This window comes from Polypterus senegalus, chromosome 5 (assembly GCF_016835505.1).
Source record: "Polypterus senegalus isolate Bchr_013 chromosome 5, ASM1683550v1, whole genome shotgun sequence".
NCBI lineage: Eukaryota > Metazoa > Chordata > Cladistia > Polypteriformes > Polypteridae > Polypterus > Polypterus senegalus.
The window spans coordinates 131,617,540-131,638,191 of record NC_053158.1 but is presented as its reverse complement, the minus strand read 5'-3'; positions in this window follow the sequence as shown (position 1 = coordinate 131,638,191).

Sequence of the window (20,652 nt, the reverse complement as noted above, 5' to 3'; positions counted from 1 at the left end):
CTCGGGGCCCTTCTATCTTCAGGCGGGCCATTTGTTCAACTGAAGCCCGCTGCACCACTGCCTCAAGGCGCCGGCACACCAAGAAGGCCTGGTCCCATGCATACTGGGCCCGTAGCACCTCCCAAAAATGTCTTATGACATTCATGCCTAATATCCCGTATGAGGCCGGCAGGTTCCCGTCCTCCACGATCACTACTCCACGCTGGGGAACCTCCACCCCAGCGACCGTGAAGTCCAGCACCGTATAGCCCACATATAGGAAAGACAGCCTGTTCACCACTTTCAGGGTCAGCCAGGGAATATCCCCGACCCCCTTGACCCGGGCGCTCCCGACACAATGGGTGAACAGGCTGTAACTGAATAGAGTGACCTACAAGCCTGTATCCAAAATACATGGGACCGGCCTCCCAAGACCAACACCTCGAGGACAGGGCTTTCACCCACCATAGCCTCGTACAGAGCATCTGCTATGGTCCCCGACTGGACTTCGGGCCTCACACTTTGACTACTGGCCACCATGGTTTCTCTCCGGGGGCATTCCCGCATCATATGGTCCATCTCGCCACACTGGAGGCAGATCAGCTGCCCCCGATCGTCCCACTGAGGACCTCCAGGCCTCATGGGTCTCCCACTCCGACACCAAGGTAATGGCGGGGACATAGGTCTGGTGGAACACACCGGCTTCCTTGGTGCCGCTCGTAACTCCGCATTTCTCTCAGCCCCCGCATCTGCTCACCTATCTCCAGGCGCACTTCCTCTCTCATGGACCACCACAATGCCTCTGGGTCCATAGGGGGCGCTGGAACGGGTTTGGGGGCTCTCACTGGCAAAGGCGCCATGGTATACCGAGTCTCCACCCCCTCTATCTCACGTGAGTTGCTGTCCTCTTTTTCCACCTCTTTTGCCTCTTTACATGCCTCGCCAAACGTTAACCGGCTCAACCGCCGGATTAGCCTCAGCAGTTCCTTTTTGGAGGGGCCACTCGCAAGTCAGGCCACCAGCTGGCTCTTCAGGGCAATATCATCGTCTTCCCCCTCTTGCGCAGGCTCCTTCTTTCACCATCTGCAATGACATTCCTTGAGACGAAGGATGAACAACCCGGGCTGCTGTTGACATGTAAAAAGGTCAGCCGTCAGGCCTAGCCAACCCGGTATTCTCCCCATACAGTCCCTCCAAAAAATTCAATACTTTTTCAGCTGTGTCTTTTTCTCCACTAGGTCAGAGCTCCACCTCCCTCCTAGCATCACCTTCTAGAGCGCTCAACAAAAAATCAACCTGCTGTATGGTTGTGAGGGTCTGGGCCTGAATGCCTACTTCGATGGTCCACCTCCATTCTTTAAATTTTGCCTTTACTGACCCATCAAACTTGGCAACACATGAACTGCCCAAAAACCAGGGGAACCATCCTGCAGAACTTACCCCTACTACCTGGTCCCCCTCCATTGCTGTGCACGAGGAGATCCTGCTGACTACACCAAATTTAGCTGTGTGGTGGCCCGGGGTAAGAGACCCAAACAGCAATTTATTTTGGTTTTTCGCTTTAAGTTTGTTTCACCCCTTTGGGACATCCCGGAGCACAAGAAAATAGAGAGGGACCACACACACACGTAGCGGCAAGTCGAGGTGGTAATTCTCTCCCCTTGGTCCGGGCCCCCTCAAACATTAAGAAATAAACAAACTTAAACAGTTCTTGGGCCTCCGTGCTCTCACCGCAAGGCCCTCACTTAAACCAAAATAAACAATCAAATACCTCTGGCAGCGCCCAATGTCCCCTATGCTCAAATACTCAGTTCCCATTTCTCACAAGTCCCGATTCTCCAATGCTGAACACATTCCCTACATTCCACAACAGTGTCCAGTTGCAGTAATCCAGTAATGGTGTCCTTCCTGTCCTACCAGTCAATCACTGTTGCTTCTCCACACTGCCATCGCTGTCTCTCTTCCATTGCATCATGGATCCTATGGCTAAGAGCCAAATAACCCTCAGACCCTCTTTTCCCCCTCCTCAGTCATAAGGCCAATGCACACATTCTCAACTAGCTATTAGCCACTTCCCTTAATGCTGACTGGTGATCGTGGGGTCTGAGTCGCTCTCTCTCTCCGTTCTGGTCCGCCCGCCATTCATTCTGTCAGCCTGGTTCTACTCCCAATCTCTCTCGCCGTCACCCGATCAGCTTTCGTGTTCTCATTCACTCGCCTCGATCGGGTACCTGAACACACAAAGAGAAAAAAGGGACAAATATCCCGTGGCCGCTGCCCCTCTTGCCAACGCCGCTTTTCCCTCTGGACTTGGACCACCGCGCCATAGTCCACTCTCTTCAGGTCCTGACGACGTCGCCCTTGCAGCCAGCAGCAAAACCACTTTACAAAAAGTCCAAACATTTAGTCCCTTTGCAGCATTTTGGGACACCTTTTCCCCAAGCAAGCACCACAAACAAAGAGCAGTGGCCATCTTAAATCCTGCCTCAACCCTGCCCCAACTAGCTCATCAGTGATTGTCTAGCTAATCAATTGCATTAGGGGCGGGGTCACACAAGACCCACATCGCTGTCCAAGGCGCTGCCAGAGTAGAATAAATTAAAGAAACACACACATATTTACACAAAATATCAATATAAATATTTTATATAATAATATAAAATAACAAGAAAAATGTCGCTCATCGAGCCGGGACACAACACACACGCACTAAGGCCAATTTAACAATGCCAATTCACTTAGCCTGCCTGCCCTTTTACTGTGGGAGGAAACTGGAGTACCTGAAGTAAACCCATGCAGAAATGGGGAGAATATACACACTCCATACAGGGAGGACCCAAAATGTGAACCCATTTTGTTTAAATGAATTAAATAAATGATGTAGGATATTAAAAGCCAAGTAAATATTTAGAATTTTCACATGTGAAATTTGCAGATGCCAACAGAGGTTAGAAAATGTTGATTATGAATTACCAATAATTTTAAAAAGACTAGGATAAACATTAAACATAAATAAGGGAAATACACTAGTAACAGAAGCATTAAATATTAATGTGAAATATTACAGCCAAGGATAAAAAAGCAAATACTGAAAATGATTTGGGGGTTTATGTTTACACCACTACTTCTGTTCCTGATAATGTGAAAAAGCAAAGAAAATGGCAAATTTAATGCTTGGCCAAATTAAAAAATAAATACACCAACAAGAGAGGAATCCCATAATTATTTAGAATTTTAAAATAACTAGGATACATTCCAGGTGGTAGTGGTAATTGAACTGCTATGATCAAGTGACCACAATATAATATAATTCACAGAGTTTTGGCAGGGTGCAGATGCAAAATTTTAAATTGTTAGGTTTAACTTTGGTGGACCTAATCTAGGCAGACACATCTAAAGTTCATCACAAAATTAGGAACCAATAAGAAATTAAAGAAAAGTCTGTACTGGGTAAATAAATAAATAAAAAGAATCTGCAAAAGAAAAAAACTGCTGTGTAATGTCCACTAGTTATAAAGCATATGAAAATATTAGAGCAAAAACTGTTAAAAGGATATTAGGGAAGCTAAAAGGCAGTTAAAGAGAAATATTGCAGGAAAGGGAAAAGAAGACCTAAAGAGATTCTCTGAGTATTTTAGTAGTAAAGAATGGTCAAGAAAGAGGCGAAGTGTATTAGGAATAGTAAAAGTGAATTAAAAGGTATAGACAATTAAACAGTTAATGCTCTAACCTTTTTTATGAATTAGATAATCTCCCAGTAATAACATACACTACTAATGAGGGACTTAGTGATTTGGAAATTGTAGAGGGACAAGTCCTGCTGAAATCTAGTAAATCACCAGGACCAGAAAACATTTATCCTTGAATGCTTAAAGAGGTTAATGAATACATATATAAATCCTTGGCACATAATTTTAGACAATCACTTTGTATTGGGGAAATTCCTAAAGTCTTCAAAATAGCATTATATAAAAAGGCTACTGTGTTTAACATATATCACAGTTAAAATTAATGGAAGGAATTAAAAAAAAAAGATTAAGCAGCACATGACAAGAACAGGTGAGTTAGAACAGTCGACATGGGTTCAGGTGAGGAAGTTTGTGTATCACTAATATTGTGGAGTTCTATGAGGAAGCAACAAAAGCATACACTAATAGAATTGCATAGATTGTTATTTATCTTGATTTTCAAAAGGGATTTGATAAGGTCCTACAGGAGAGGATCAGCATCAAGCTAAAAGAAGAGGGAATTCAGGGCATGGAGTGTACATGATTGTAAAATTGGCTAAAACATACCAAGTAAAGAGTTATGCTGCAAAGAATATTATCAGAATTAGGTGTTGTTAAAAGGGGTGTCCCTCAAGGGTAAGTACTGCTGCTAATTTTGGATAGGAATAAAAATTACAGGTTAATTGTGCAGATGATACCAAGCTAGGTTGAATGGCAGCTATTCTAGAGTCAACTTAATCATTAGAGATGAACTTGGACTAAGAACAGGCTTAAATAGAACTTTAATAATAATAAAAATACATTTTATTTATATAGCACCTTTCTGATTCTTTAACTTTATTTATAAAAAAATATATAAAAAGAAAGAAAACATCTGACTTGGCAGTCACTCTCATGGTGAGGTATTATGCAGGCTCATTGCTGTTGGTGCTGCAGTTGTGTTTCTTCACACACTTCTGCATAATAATTTGTTGGCTGAAAGTAGTCATTGTTAGTGTTCCACATTCTTTAAAGTACCTCTAATGTGAAAGATTTAGGAGTCACAGTGGACCCATCACTAACAATATCCAGACAGTGTACAGAAGCCATTAAGATGGTTAACAGTATTTTAGGTTATATAGCATAATGTGTATAGTACAAGTAAAAGGAGGTGATGCTTAAGCTTAATAACACACTAGTGAAGCCTCACTTGGAGAACTATGTGAAGTTTTGGTCTTAGGGCTACAAAAAAAGCATGAGAGGAAGTGCAGAAAAGAGCGACTAGGCTGATTCCAGGACTGAGAAGTATAAGCTATAAGCAAGGATTAAGGGATCTGAACCTTTTCAGTTTAAGCAAATGAAGATTAAGAGGTGATATTATTGATGTTTTTAAAATTATCAAAAGTGTTAGTATAGTGGATCTAGGCTGTTTATTTAAATTTAGTTCAACAAGAATATCAGGGCATAGTTGGAAACTTGTTAATGGTAAATTTTGCACAAATGCTAAGAACGTTTTTCTTCACACAGAGAACCACAGACACAGAATAACTTACATAATAGTGCAGATGGATATTCAAAATATGACATGATGTTAACTTGAAGGGATTAGATGGATACAATTGGTGAGATCTGTTGGGCTAAATGACTTGTTCTTGTCAAAATGTTTGTAATGTTCTAATGTTTTAGCTGTACTATAACTGGAACATCTACGCTGATCCAGAATTAGTAGCACTGTTACTAGGAATGCAGTATGAATATACCAGATGCTGTTATTTCATATGTGAATGGGTCAGCCATTCTAAAAAGAGTTTTGTTACAGTAAAAGGAACTGCATTTAGTTCCAAGACAGAAAAAGGTGGCACATAAAAACTCTGTCAACTCAACCATGATTTATTTGCCATTTCTTCATAAAAAAGATGGGCTAATGAAAAGTTTTGTGAATGGCATATACAAGGAAGGTAAAGTATTTCGATATTTGAGACAGATTTCTCTATATATAAATAATGGCAAGATTAAGGAAGGCATTTTTGTTGGTCCACAAATCAGGCATGTCAATGATATCCAAACCTGGTGGCATGGATCATGGACTATCTTACAGACAGACCTCAATATGTGCGTCTTGGGAATTGCAGGTCTGACATTGTGGTCAGCAACACAGGAGCACTGCAGGGAACTGTACTTTATCCGGTCCAGTTCAACCTATATACATCGGACTTCCAATACAACTCGGAGTCCTGCCACATGCAAAAGTTCACTGACGACACTGCTATCATCAGAAGTGGGCAGGAGGAGGAGTACAGGAAGCTAAACTAGGACTTTGTTAAATGGTGCGACTCAAACCACCTACACCTGAACACCAGCAAAACCAAGGAGCTGGTGGTGGATTTTAGGAGGACCAGGCCCCTCATGGACCCCTTGATCATCAGAGGTGACTGTGTGCAGAGGGTACAGACCTATAAATACCTGGGAGTGCAGCTGGATGATAAATTGGACTGGTCTGCCAATACTGATGCTCTGTGTAAGAAAGGACAGAGCCAACTGTACTTCCTTAGAAGGCTGGTGTCTTTCAACATCTGCAATATGCTGCAGATGTTCTATCAGACGGTTGTGACGAGCGCCCTCTTCTATGCGGTGGTGTGCTGGGGAGGCAGCATAAAGAAGAGGGACACCTCACGCCTGGACAAACTGGTGAGGAAGGCAGGCTCTATTGTAGGCATGAAGCTAGACAGTTTGACATTCGTGGCAGAGCGACGGACGCTGAGCAGGCTCCTGTCAATCATGGAGAATCCACGGCATCCACTGAACAGGATCATCTCCAGACAGAAGAGCAGCTTCAGCAACAATCTGTTGTCACTATCCTGCTCCACTGACAAACTGAGGAGATCATTACTCCCCCACACTATGCAACCCTTCACTTCCACCCTGGGGGGTAAATGTTAACATTATACAAAGTTATTGTCTGTTATACCTGCATTTTTATCACTCTTTAATTTAATATTGTTCTTTATATATGCTGCTGCTGGAGTATTCACAAGTAGCAAAAAGTAGTAAAAAGTTTCCAGGGAATGAGTCCACATAAAAGAAAGTGGTAGGAGTGATCAGTGAAATAGAGAAAAATAGAGAAAAAGGTAGAAAGATGAAGTCATACACGGAGCTGCTGGAAAGGCTGCCACTCGCGGCGGCGTCTGAGTCATTATTGACTAATTATTATTATTAACTATTAACTAATGGAATGTATCAGCATCAGAGGCTTGTGGCTTCACAGTTTTTAGCTTTTTCAATCCTGGAAGTTTGTTCTTCTTTAAATTCTTATGGATTTTGTCTTAACCTCTAACCATTTACATGTGCTTAGCAGTCTGATGTTTTCTGAAATAGAAGAAAATGAGGGACATGTGTTTTTGAGATTGAAGTGACTTCTGACATCTTCTGGCCATTCGTCTTCCTGTCTATGGACAGAAGAAGTGAATGAGGTAACAACTGTGTCTCCTACTATTCTTGTATTTTGCACTGAGAGTTGTTGCAGGACTCTGTGTCTGCACTTGGTGAGGAGTGCTGTGCAAAATCAAAGCATTTTGTACTATTGGTTTGCATTGTTGAGGTGGCAATGGCAGATTGGCCAGAAGGATTACTTGTGTTCTGTTTTGTGTGTTGTATTTACCCTAGTTAATACTCCTACTAAATGCTCAACCTACCTGTAAAGGGGTGTCTCTCTGAATTGCCTTTCCAAAATTTCTTCTAGTTTTTTTTTTTTTTTTCTTGTCATTGTAGAGCGTCAGTGCCAACTGTGTAATTGACACTGAACCAGTGTAATTACCACAATCACCTTTCAGCTTTCACTCAACTCATCTTTTAGTGGTTGTCCCTCCTTTACTCCCATGTTCCCAACCTTCTCTTAATCCCATGATTCAAAAGTTTTGACACCCACAATTGCAATAACTTGGCAACTTTTGAAGGATGCAGTTATCATCCATTCTGTCTAATCTTCAGATATGTGAAATTTACAATCCAGTGCTATACTGCTGATCATTACATTATACCCAAATACATTTGTAATTTAAGAAGAAAAATTAATTACACAGTGATGCTTTGCTTAAAACTAACAAATTCTTCCACGTAAATATCATGCATCATGCTCACCTCTGGCATTAGCATCTGGAGGTCTTTGACCAGGCAAATAGATGAAAATTCCCATATTTGAAGACCATTTACCAGGTAGTATATCCTGAAAGTGTCAATGGAAATGAAAAAAAAAAACAATGACAAAAACTGCAGTTAACCTTTAAAATTTTCAAAGCAACTTTCTGAAGAACTTCTCAGGTCAGACCCTAATTCACTTAGCCCCATTGACATTTTCTTAACATAACAGGCACTGAATAAAATCTTTCAAAACTTCATATTTGTGTTGGTTGGCAATATTATGCACCACAAATCCACCTGAAAATCCATCTTTGATCTGAAAGCAGAGAAACACATTCATAACTGGTCCCAATATTTTGCAAATTCCCTGGGCACTAGGACTTCAGTAGAATTAAAGTGTGCAATTCTGATAATGATCATGATGATAAAACAAAGGAAAAAGAAATGTAAAACAAAACATAAGAAGAGATTCCTGCACTTTCAGTAAGTCAGGCAGGATGTTCTTTTAGCAGTTTGTGTCAGGTGTACAGAGACACATAAGGTGACACTTTGAGTAGAAACTGTCAGAGACTGCCATGCTTGTGTGTGTTTGTGTCTGTGTGCTTGGGATCTACAGAGTGCCTCTGACTGTCATCCTGTAAAGCACTTTGAGCTACATTATTTGTATGAAAACGTGCTATATAAAGAAATGTTGTTGTTGTTGTCTGTAGTTATGTGAATGTAATGTTGTGTGATATAGATATAACTGTTTAGTCTTTCAGGTACCATTTAAATTCAGAAAACAATTCCTGAAAACTATTAAGTATATTGTATATTTTCATACACATGCACTTGGGAGGCAATTTCAGGGCTCATCTATAGGTAAATTACACTCCAAACAAGGGGTTTCCACTGTTGCCTAATGCCTTTTCTTTTCCTCCCTCTAAGGAAGAAGTGATTGACAGCCGTGTCCCTAATGACATCACTTTTATATCCTGACCTAATGAACTCCAGAATGAAAAATGGCTCCGCTGCTATAGACTCATGTCTGAAAAAAATAAACTTTTTTTTTCCAATCATATTTTGTTCTGCCCATTATATGGGGATCACCACAGTGATCTGTTTATCTTTATTCATTTCTTTATCTGTTTCTTTTGTATTTATTGCAACATATAAGAAGAATTGATATTCAAATTAACTGATTTTAGAATGAACTAGCTGCCCGGGAGGAAAATAAAGTGTTTTTTTTTAACTCTTTGAGAAAAATATAATTAAAAAAAAACCACAGCCTTAAAAATAAAAATAAATTAACAAACAATGAAGACTCACTAATGTGCTTGTCTTGCAGTCTTGAATGTATCTCATCATCCAGTTGACACTCAGAACAGGCCAACTCTATTTAATTTCATAAGCAAAAGGGGCACGGTTGTGCGCAAACATAAAGAATGCTGGCAGTCTCCTCCAGTTCGCCCTCTGGTGGTCGTTCTGAGTGTTAACTGGATGATAACATGCATAGAAGACCGCAAGATCACCTAACACCCTACCCGGAAGAGGATGGGTTAGGGTTGATTTCACCCTACAGTAGTCGACCAATGAGAAACATGTGCACCAATTTTCATGAAAATTGCTCCAGCAGTTCGGAAGTGATGCTGGAACATACATACATACACACACACATACATTGACTTTTATATACTGTATACAGTATATAGATTTGTAATCAGGCTGACATTCAAAAATCCAGCAACCTCCGGACCTGAGGAGTGCCGGATTTACGAAAATGCCGGATTTTGGACGGTTTATTTATATATATGCTGTATATATTTAACAGAAAATGACTACTTGTACAGTTCTTTAAAGAAAGAAAAGTAAACAAATGAAATGTTAATGTTCACCAACTAAATGAAACAGTTCTACAGAATTTTAGTGGGCTCTAGCCTCAGGAACAGAACATTTTTGAAAGCAATCCAATGTAATATCAGTGGTAACCCACCCCTTCTTCTTGGCAAGGTAATGGACAGGAAACTGTGTCATACTCTTAAAGGCCCTCGGATGTAAACTTTTCCCGATAACGAGCAACTTACATCGATGGGTACCTGCAGCATTAGAGCAGTACATTACCGTGACACAATCCTTCAAAGCTTTAAACTCTACATCCTCAGTGGTTAGAGTTCTTTTTGGTGTACATCTCCAAAACAAGGCAGTCTCGTCAGCATTGTACTCTTGTTCAGGACTTAAATGTTCATCACTAACTAACTTTGCAAATTCATCCACATATGCACTAGCCGCATCTTTGTCTGCTGAACATTTTTCCCCACACATCACACAAAACTGTAAGCCATGTTGCGACTTGAAACGATGTAGCCAGCCTTCTGAATATTCAAACTTGTGTTGCAATCCCAGCTCTTCATGAACCACTTTGGCTTGTTCCTTTAATAAATCACCAGAAATGTCCACACCTTCACTTACACAAAGATTAAACCAGGTTATGAGAACATGGTCCAGTTCTGAACTTTTTCCCTCCGTCATTGACTTCCTTACAAACATTTGCTGTTTTGATCCACTGTCAGAAAAGAACTTTAACAGTTTTTCTTTCTGTTTTTTAATATCATACACTGTTGAAGAGCCAATGTCATATGTTTCACAAATGGTTCGCACAGACATGCCGCTATCAACTTTTTTTAGCACTTCCACTTTCTCTGCGATCGACAACGCACGATGTTTACATTTCATGCCACCTCTTTTCTTTGTTGTATCCATAATAGAGCTATACAGCAGCAAATAAATGATACAATGAGAAGGAATGAGTAGGAATGATTGTTAGCAGGTGCAAGCAAGACACAACAACTGACTATTGACTACAGCGCCATCAAAACATAAACGGTGCATCCAGAAAACAGTGGCACGCCAACGTGATAAATTTGAAAAAGCGCTCCAAAATCCATGCAGGAAATCTGAAAGAACCGGATTATCGATGGGCAGATTTTTGAATGTCTTTGAAAATACATACTATTTCATAAAATGAAAATGTCTCCATGTTTCTTTTAAAAATAAATATTTATAAACTTAAAGTGTCTTCTCTTAGATCTTTTGTCAAGTTCTGACATTTCTTTATGTATTCTCCACCCTTCTCAATGCACTTGTGCCACCTGCCTAGAAGTGCCTGGATTCTAGCAGAATATAAGGTTTTGTCTTGTCCTCACAACCACTCGTGCACCACTTTCTTCACGTCATCATCTGTCTTGAATCAACAACCACCCAGGTGTTTTTTTAGCGTTCCAAAAAGGTGAATATCACACTGTGTCAAATCTAACGAATAAGGAGGATGTGGCAATACCTCAAACTTCAGTTTCTCCAGATAAGCCTTGGTGTTCTTAGCAGTGTTTGGGCGGGCATTGTATAGCAGCAAATGGAATCTTTGAGACAGCAGTTCCCCATGCTTTTACCAAATAGCAGGCTTCACATTGGTCTCCAGCAAGGCACAGTAACTTGCATTAGTGACTGTAGTACCCCTCGGTATGTAGTGTTTGACAATAACTCAGGTGCGCACGTGGCTATGAGGACAAGACAAAACCTTTTCCCGGCACTTCCAGGCAGGTTGCGCAAGTGCATTGAGAAGAGTGGAGACTACATTGAGAAATTAAATTATCAGTTTTGTTAAGGTTTGTTCAATTTTCTAATAAATCCCATTTTCTAACTTTAGCTTGAATTCCCCTCATAAATGTAAGTCATTACTTTGATTTTTTTTCATTCTTCCTTTACAATATGTCAAGAGAAATGTGTGTATTTTTAACATGAAACGACAAATATAATTTAAGAGGCTTTGAAAGTTTTCTTTTTTTTTCATGAATTGCTTGTTAGCTTCAGACATATTGAAATATCTACCAGTTTTGAAAAAGGTTTAAATTCAGAGAATAAACATATAAGGGAAAAATGTGCACATTCCTGAACAATTTTTTTATACTCGAGAACTATAAATGGGAATGTGAAGCCTGAATGTTTTTGTTAATTTAATTTTATTTTGTCAAACACTAAACAGAAATCTACTTGTCCAGTAAATCTTCTTTGTCTCCTATTTGCAAAATGTACTTTGTACTCTGGTGGACATTGCTGCTACATTACCTTTTATTAATTCTTAGATTCCATGCTGCTAGGCTGTCTGGGTACACTGGCTGCTCCTCATCTTTAAAGAGTGCAGTAAATATAGGGGGAATAAACAAATATATTTGTTTATTTGATACTCTGTTTATTTAGAGTAATAGATCCCGTAAGTACATGGCTCTCTGACTGATAATCTTTATGTGATTCTGCCTTCTTTTCTTTCTTTGACTTGTGAATCTTGATCTTTTTGTGTCATCTGTAAGTGTGTTAAGGCATTTGGCTGTAATGAAATTGTTACATTAATGGAACTGTTTTTAGTCTTTTCCCTGGCCAACACCTTTTACCCTCCCTGCCGCCAACACCTTCCATCCTCCATGGGTTAGTGAACTATTAAAATTGAGATTTTTAAATATAGCTCTTTATTTCACATCTGTCAATGTTTATGAACTGTGACTTTATTAGAAAACTTGGAAATGAGGTGAAATTGACATCATATTGAAATAATCAGGCGATAACCAGACTCATTTTGCAAACAGTACACTTTGCAATTTATATTGAGGATTGCAACTTGAAAACTTTGTCTGCTATGTCCTTAAACCTAATCAGCTAAGATATACATAGAAAATGGAATTAAAATAGCCATCTACTCTAATGGGGAGAATTAGACTGTAAGGGGTACCCGCAACAAAACTAAACTTCAGGCCTAATACCTCATTAATTATTAATGGGACAATGGATGCAAGACACTTTTTGATGAAATATTGCAATCTTAATACCCTAGAAAACATGTCCTGAGGGGCTTATCCCCTGATTCTCTTAATGTACAGGGCACCTTTCTCCATATGTTCTGGAATGTCCCACTGTTGCTGTTATTTGGCTTTTAATTGCTATGGCTCTCTCCTCAATTTTATCTATTCCTGTTCCTTTCTCTACTTCCACTCTACTTCTGTCAGATGTCTCTAGTCACTCTCTCATTCTCTTCATTACCAGCACATTATCTCATTGGCCATAACATCAGCCGAAAGTCTGATGAGTAATTTGAGTAATTGAGTAATTTCTCAATGGAAGAATCCCAAACCTGTCAACTTCTTTGTCTGGAAGTCCTCTTTTTACAACCTTGCTTTATTAGAACTGTCAGCCTCCGCATACCCTTAGTAAATGGGAAAGCACTGTTCCTGATCAAGTCATGGCTGACATCGAACCCCTGATTTCAAATTTGACACTATTCTGTTAGATTTATTTCCTCAGCTGGCCGTGTGGGCTTCTGGGACCTGTCAGTGAGCTGCGTGTTCCACATTTCCACTTTAATCCACTTCTTAAATAGCTCTGAAGTGGGGTGGGGTTTGGGTGGGTGCCAGTGGGGGGGAATCTCTTCAAAATCTATATATATATTGTAATAATGACAAAAGAATGCTTATAAAGGTTTCGGGTTTTTAGCCCCATGTACTGTAAATAAAGGTCAGAAGTTTTAAACAAAATCATCAGACACACAAGGATGGGTAGACGGACAATTTATGGAGGTGGACCGGAAATTAAACAGTGGGATGCTGGGAAAGACGTGATGGTGGATGTGTAAATGATGGCATCAATGACGGGACCAGAGGGTAGAAAGGGTCCCAGAAGTGTTGAAGTTCTTTGAGTCGTCCAGGCGGAATTATGGCCGTGTTGCTTCGTCATTTCTGAGGAAATAGAAAGAGGGAGGTTAGTACCCCACCGTTGTCCCTTGGCATGATTTGTCGTGTTGCACGTCGGGTCCTTAAGCTGTTCCCCAAGCGCTTATGTGTGACAATATCTATATTTTCCTTTTTTGTTGCCTTATTATTTGTTTTTGAAATCAATAAAAATTTATTAAGAAATGAAATTTTGCAATTTTGTTTACTAATGAGAAAATTCTTAAGTCTTTTATCAGCAGATGATTTCCTTTGAGCACAAATCAGAAAATACAGAAGAGAATTGATCGAGTCTATGAATCACACTGCTGGGAAAAAGTTTAATCTCTGGAGGAGTTTAATAAAGTTGTATACTGTATGACATCTAATCTTTTGTTTATTGCAAGGGCTTGGAGTTCCACCATCAAGATGTAGCTGATCCTGAGAAGAGAGGGAAGAAAGAAGACACACCTTCCTGAAATGATCCAGGCCGAGGGAGAAGCGACACAGTCCACTGACCAAGTAAGCCTTTAGAGAAAAGTTCTAATGGCCTTGGGCTTTAACAGCAAAACGAGGTTTTGTCTGAGACATACTTTAACATCAGAGCAATGCTGTTAATCTGAAATATTTTAAAATAATCAATCAGTAATCACAAAGTAGTTAGCATAATGGAAAGAGAACTAGTTTTTAGTGAGAGCCTTATATTTAGGCTGCCTAGATGTCCCTTCAAAGGCAATGGGAAATATAACTGAAATTAAAACAAAGAGTATTGATTTACAAACATTTATGTTAGGTAGAATGCCCAGTGGGGACTGGGCGATCTTTTATCCTGGAACCCCTGCAGATTTTTTTTTTCCTCCAGCCAAAGAGCTTTTTTTTTTTACTTTTTTTCTTTCCTTTCGGCTGTCTGACCTTAATTTTTGCCATTGTTACATATTCTTTAACATTATGCCTAATCTTATTTGTTTTTCATTTCATTTTATTTTCTTTTTGTTGTCTTGTAAAGCACGTTGAGCTACATTGTGTGTATGAAAATGTGCTATATAAATAAATGCTGTTGTTGTTGTTGCTATATGGAAAATTTACAGTATTCTCACTGCTACATCTGCTCCAAGTCTTGCCACCTGAAGCCCACCTGCATGACCATGGGATACATAGCATTAACGCCTTCCATGTTACACTCTGCTATGTCTGATCTGCATTTCCTCATTCCATAATACATGGCATTCCTCTTTAGCTAATACCACTACATCCAGAAACACTCATGGGTCCGCTGACTCTGTTCAGCTATTTAATTGAACCAATCCACTATAGTATCACCTGAGAGTAAACAAGATGCTCCCCATAACTGTGGTGAGCCAGTGAATAAATTAAGAATTCTGCTATGTTAAAGCAGATGATAACATTCCAATGACACCTGATATCATTTTCTCTCAAACCATACCAGAGAGACAAATTTATCTTGCAGAAGCAATACTGAACTGGGTTATTCTCTCATTTTGACTGTAGACCTTTCCAAGACTAATGTTTTCAGATGAATTTGAAAATTACACTAAACCACTTTACTTATTTACTTCTAAAGGTGTGCAGCCTGAATACTGTTTTATGAGGAGTTTTTCTTCCACCTCCACTACTGTAGGGAAACTCCAAAACTGCACATTCTCACGTTTACATGGACATTGTGTACACATGTTTATCTTCTGAGAAATCAGATGGCTACTAGCTGACAAATTGGATGACTTGTTTGCCTGGGTGAATGAAGAAGCTATGGTTATTATGGGAATTATTGTTATTCTCATAGTACTTTTTGCCTAGTCAAGTTTACAATTTCTCTAAATTCTCTATTCTTCAGCTACACTTGGGGCACACATGGCATTCCCCATAGACTTTCATTTCTGTTTTCAAATGTGGAGGTATATTTTTTTTAATGGATGGAATGGGGGGGGGTGTTAAAGATTATAATCTTAATTTCAGTATAAATCTTGAATTGTTAAATTTCATATCACTGTATTTATCTGTTAAAATATTTTTTTATATTTAGCTAAGCTAAATAGCAGACAGCATTAACAATATTGACCTCTGAAATGGCAGTTGATAATAGATAAGAAGCTGCAGCTCTCTGGGACAGATGATGTTCAACAATTCAGCAGGAATTTAGTTGCTTCATTAAAGAGGGCCTGTTGTAACTAAACTTTGATAGAATTATGTGATCACATGATGTGAACTCGTGATTGTGAGCTTATTTCGAAGAAAACTATAAACCTCTTGTAGTAGAGATTAAGAAACAAACATTAGGCATACATCAAGTTATGTCTGAGTGTCTCAGTTCTGCATGCAGAATTACAAATAAATCTCTTTCTCTGTAAGGTAAATAATCAAGTCTGTTTTTTTCACAGTCACACAGCCACATTTAAAAATTAAATCCTGTGGCTGAACCACATTCTTCAATGATGCAATTGATGTTGTCATGAACAGTATGTCTCTCTATCCAGGAGCCTCATATATAAAACCGTGCAGAGAGTTTACATTATATGCATACATATGCACAAAATGCAAGGTGTGTACGTCCAAAAATATTCTCATTTACAAAACACCACCAATGAACATCTCTTGTGTAGGTTCAGCTTTATAAATCCCAAATTATGTGGAATTGGCACATGTAAACAGGCTTCTTCTCCCAACCACTTTATGCTCATAATATTCCATATAATGTGCCATCCCCACTGGAATGAATTTTGATAAGAAAGTTTCCCACTTTAATGCTATTTAGATTTTTCATGTAAACAAGCTGATGAAAAAGCAAAAAAAAATTTCCTTCTTAGCTTGAAATGAATATAGAGATGTAAAAAAATGAATTACTAGGCACAAGATCAGTGTCGGTGCCACAGGTTGGGGCATGGCGACACCAGAGTGCTCCCCATTGCATGAACAATTTCATCCATTACTGGAATGCTGTGAGTGGCATCGGGTTCACTGTTTTTCATTTCTGTAGCCATTCCATAATGGTTACATATTCCATGGAGATGCTGTAGTAAATTTTGTGTTTTGTTATAAATTCCAACCTTTCCATAAAAAATGGTTGATGCATTTTTTGGTGCATTGAATATGAATTAAAAACTGAAATGTCATATTGACACAAGCATTAAGACCCTTTTGCTGTAACACTTTGGATAATGTGCACGCCATTCTGTTGACATTTCTTCACCTTGTCTGAAGTTCAATTGATTGGACATGATTAGAAAAGTTGCACACCTCTCTATATAAGGTCCCATGGTTGACAAGGCATATCAGAGTAAAAACCAAACCATGAGACAAAAGTAATTGCTTAAAAAGCTTAGAGAAAGGATTGTACTGAGCCACAGATCTGGAGAAGTCTGCAAAAATATCCCTGCAGCATTGAAGATTCCCAAAGAACATAACTGTCTTCATAATTCTTAGAAGTGTTAAGTTTAGAACAATCATGACTCTTCCTAGAATTGGTGACCCAGCCAAACTTAGCAATTGTGGGAGAAAGGCCACGGTAAGAGAGATGACCAAGAACCCAATGGTCACTCAGGTTGAGCTCCAGTAACCCTGTGTAAAGAACAAATAAACTTTCAGAAAGACAACCATCAATGCAATACTCTGCCATATCTGAGTTTTTTTTATGACAGAGTGGACAGACATGGTCCTCTCCCCTCAGTTAAAGATACACAAAATGCACGTAAAGGACTCTCAGAATATGAGAAACTAGATTATATACTATACTAGATGAAAACAAGATAAACATCATATCTTTAGGAAACCAGGCTTCAATCATCACAAGTGCAATACCAATGAAGCATGATAGTGGCAGCATCATTCTATAGGATTCTTTTTTAGCAGTAGTTACTGTGTAACTAGACAAGGTTGAGGGAAATCTGAATGGAGCAAAGTGCATAGATATCTTTAATTAAAAAAAACTGTTCCAGAGTGCTCTGGACTTTAGACTGGGCTGAAGGTTCACCTTTCAACAGTCCAATGACCTTAGGCACAAAGCAAAGACAACAAAGGAGAAGCTTAGGGACAGTTTATAGAGACTTCCTATTCAATCTAAAGGTATATGAAGCTTATCATGTCATACTCAAGTAGACCTGAAGCTGTAATCATTGCTAAAGGTGCTCCAACTAAGTACTAGGGAAAGGATCTCAATACTTTTGCCAAATGTGATATTTCAGTTTTTATTTTTTAATAATTTATTGTGAATTTCTAAAATTCTATTTTCATAGAATTGTTGCTAGATGCAGAGATAAAATGAATATACTGTAAATGATTTTAGCACATGGCTGCAACGTAACAAAATGTTAAAAAAGCAAAAGGGTCTAAATAATTTCTGAATCCACAGTATGTATTTCAAAATATTTTTGTTTTGGTGTGGTGGAGCATTGCATGCTGATCAGACATGAAAGTAAGAATCTACCCTGCAATTGTGACAATAATATCACTATTACTATAATAAGTTGATAGAGCATGTAGTGGAACCTGTACTATACTGTTGTCTTAGGCTGCAGTATTAGAAGTTGTTTTCAGGGGTTTGATAAATGCTGTATAAACTAAAGAACTGCAACCTTTAGGACAAGAAAGGTTTAGTAGGTTAAATTAGTAACCATTATTGCGTAAGTAATAATATACCGAATAATGAGGAAGAAAAAATAATAATGCTAGTAACATTAATATCACAAATCAAATGGATTTGTGTAAAATTTGTCATAGCAATAAGCAACCCTTAATGAATTTTAGAGATGGATATAATTGTAATATAAAGGGATAGACAATTTTTTTAAAAGACTAGGGGGTTTTGCCCCCTGCTTGCTTCGCTTGCCAGCCACAACACATCTCTGTTGCTCATATACTGTATGTGGATTTCATTTTCACCAAACAACAAATCCAAAATCCAAAAAAAAGGCAAACAGATTATTGTATTGTATTTGTGGATTTCACTTTCACCAAACAACAAATCTTTTAATTCTCGCGGATATGCCTCTTCAATGGGAAGAAACACTACTTTTCCCTGATGGCAACACAAATTAGACGATCTACAAGTCTCCTTTAAAGCTGAACAATATCTACATACTTCTGTCATATCACCTAAGTTCATATATTCAATCTTTTTTCGCTGTTCCATTATTTCACCAATTAATTCTACTTCTTAGCGCTCATGTGACCTTTACTCTCCGTTTTTTGAGACTTTCGAATTTTAGTGCTTTCATAATCTCTAACCTGCTCTGCCTCTTTGCGACATTCTACTTTGTCTTCCACTCTTTGTCTTTTATTTCTGACCCTGCTTGGACCTGCTAGGTTTTCAATTCCACTTGTTTTGGGCTGATTATTACTTTCCTTATTTTACGAATTTGCACTTAGATTTTTATTGTTCTTATTTGAATTCTTTTCTCTCCAACACTTTTGGGCCTCTTTTCGATGCGCTGCCCTTTGTTATTTGCTAGTCTTTGACGTGTCATCTTGAACATATAAAACTATTGTCCATAAAAGGACCACATTGAAGTAAACAAATAGATTGTATGTCTTAAAATACTGTTCAGAAAAGCTTCTTTAAAGGATGTAACTGAGGACTTTTCATATTTATAGGAGCTGAGAGCACATGAACTGTGTCTGACAGTACACATGAATGAAAAATGATTGCACTGTCCACGTGGTTGTAAATGTTTGAGAGTAGGGCAGGACTTTTCAAAATCTGTTGTCTCGTGGGACATGGAATTATCTCTTGCGGAACTTTAAATTATCTCTGAGAATGTCTCATCACAGGATTTCCTTTTATAATATGAAGACAAGAAACCTCACAAAATGGAGGAAATAGCTATACACATTAAAGAGAAAATTTCAAAAATAATAGAACCTCTACTTCCACACATTAAAGTCATACAACTACAGCTTTGCATGAACTCGTGGTAGAACATTAAGAAGTGGGCAAAGAATGCAAACATTAAAATTAGCACAGAATGTGGTGATACTGTTCTTTCTTATAGAATGAACTCTCCTATTCTCACTCTGTGTCAGTCATAGTGGCATGTAGTAATGAAAGAAAGTGTGAGGTGGACTCCTCTTATATTTGTACAACCTGTGAAGCATACTGTGATATGAGAAAAAAACAAGATGTGCTCCCTCCCTTCTCTCAGTCTGTTTCATCCACAGTAGGTCACAAAGAAGCAAGATGCACTTCTTCTCATATTTTCGTTCTGTTTTACTTGCCTTGGTGGTCAATGGAGCAAGATTGAGAGAGACGGAGCTTCGCACCTCCTGTGCTCTAACTATGTTTTAACCACTGCACATATGTTCTCTTGCAAAGGTCTAGTCTGGCTAACTGATTTTTATGAAACAATGCTCTGTTCTGTCTGTCTCTGATTGTACTGGACTTTTGCAAGGTGCTATGTGTTAATGGCGCCTGCAAAATAACATTACTGATGTATGTACATACTGTAAATGTAAATGGGTATATCAAAACCATATTTTACTGTACTTCAATGTCAATGAAAGGGGCTATCAATAGACATTTCATGATTCTTGATGTTGCCCCATATGCAGTGTCTCGTGATTCAAGTATCTTTAGATTTCATTGTAAGATGAACTACTATAGGCGACTGCTTCAAATGGAAGGTGAGCCACATTTTAATAAGAATATTTGAGTCTGATTAAAAAGTCATCCAGGTTGTGAAGCTTGATGATTTATATGTTATAGACACTTTATACTAATTTCAAAAAAGCAAACGTTGCCTGTGTGAGATAGTGTAAAGAGTAGTTACAAATGATATTATCAAACTTTTATTACCTCGAAGCTTATTGTGTTTAGTATGTAATTTAGGGGTTTTAGGGGGCCATGAGGGAAATACTTTATTAAAGAAAATGTAGTGAGTAGGGATTGAACCCAGATTTCTTAGTTGAAAGGAAAGCATGTTATCTTCATACCACCATAGAGTTGTTTATCTGTTGATAGATCATCATGTAGTATTTCACACTGAAAGCACTATTGGAAAAGTCTAGTCAAAAAATAGTTACCCCATATAAAAATAGGAATAGCTACAGAAAAAGAATATATATTGGGGTGGAAAGAATTATATTTATTATGA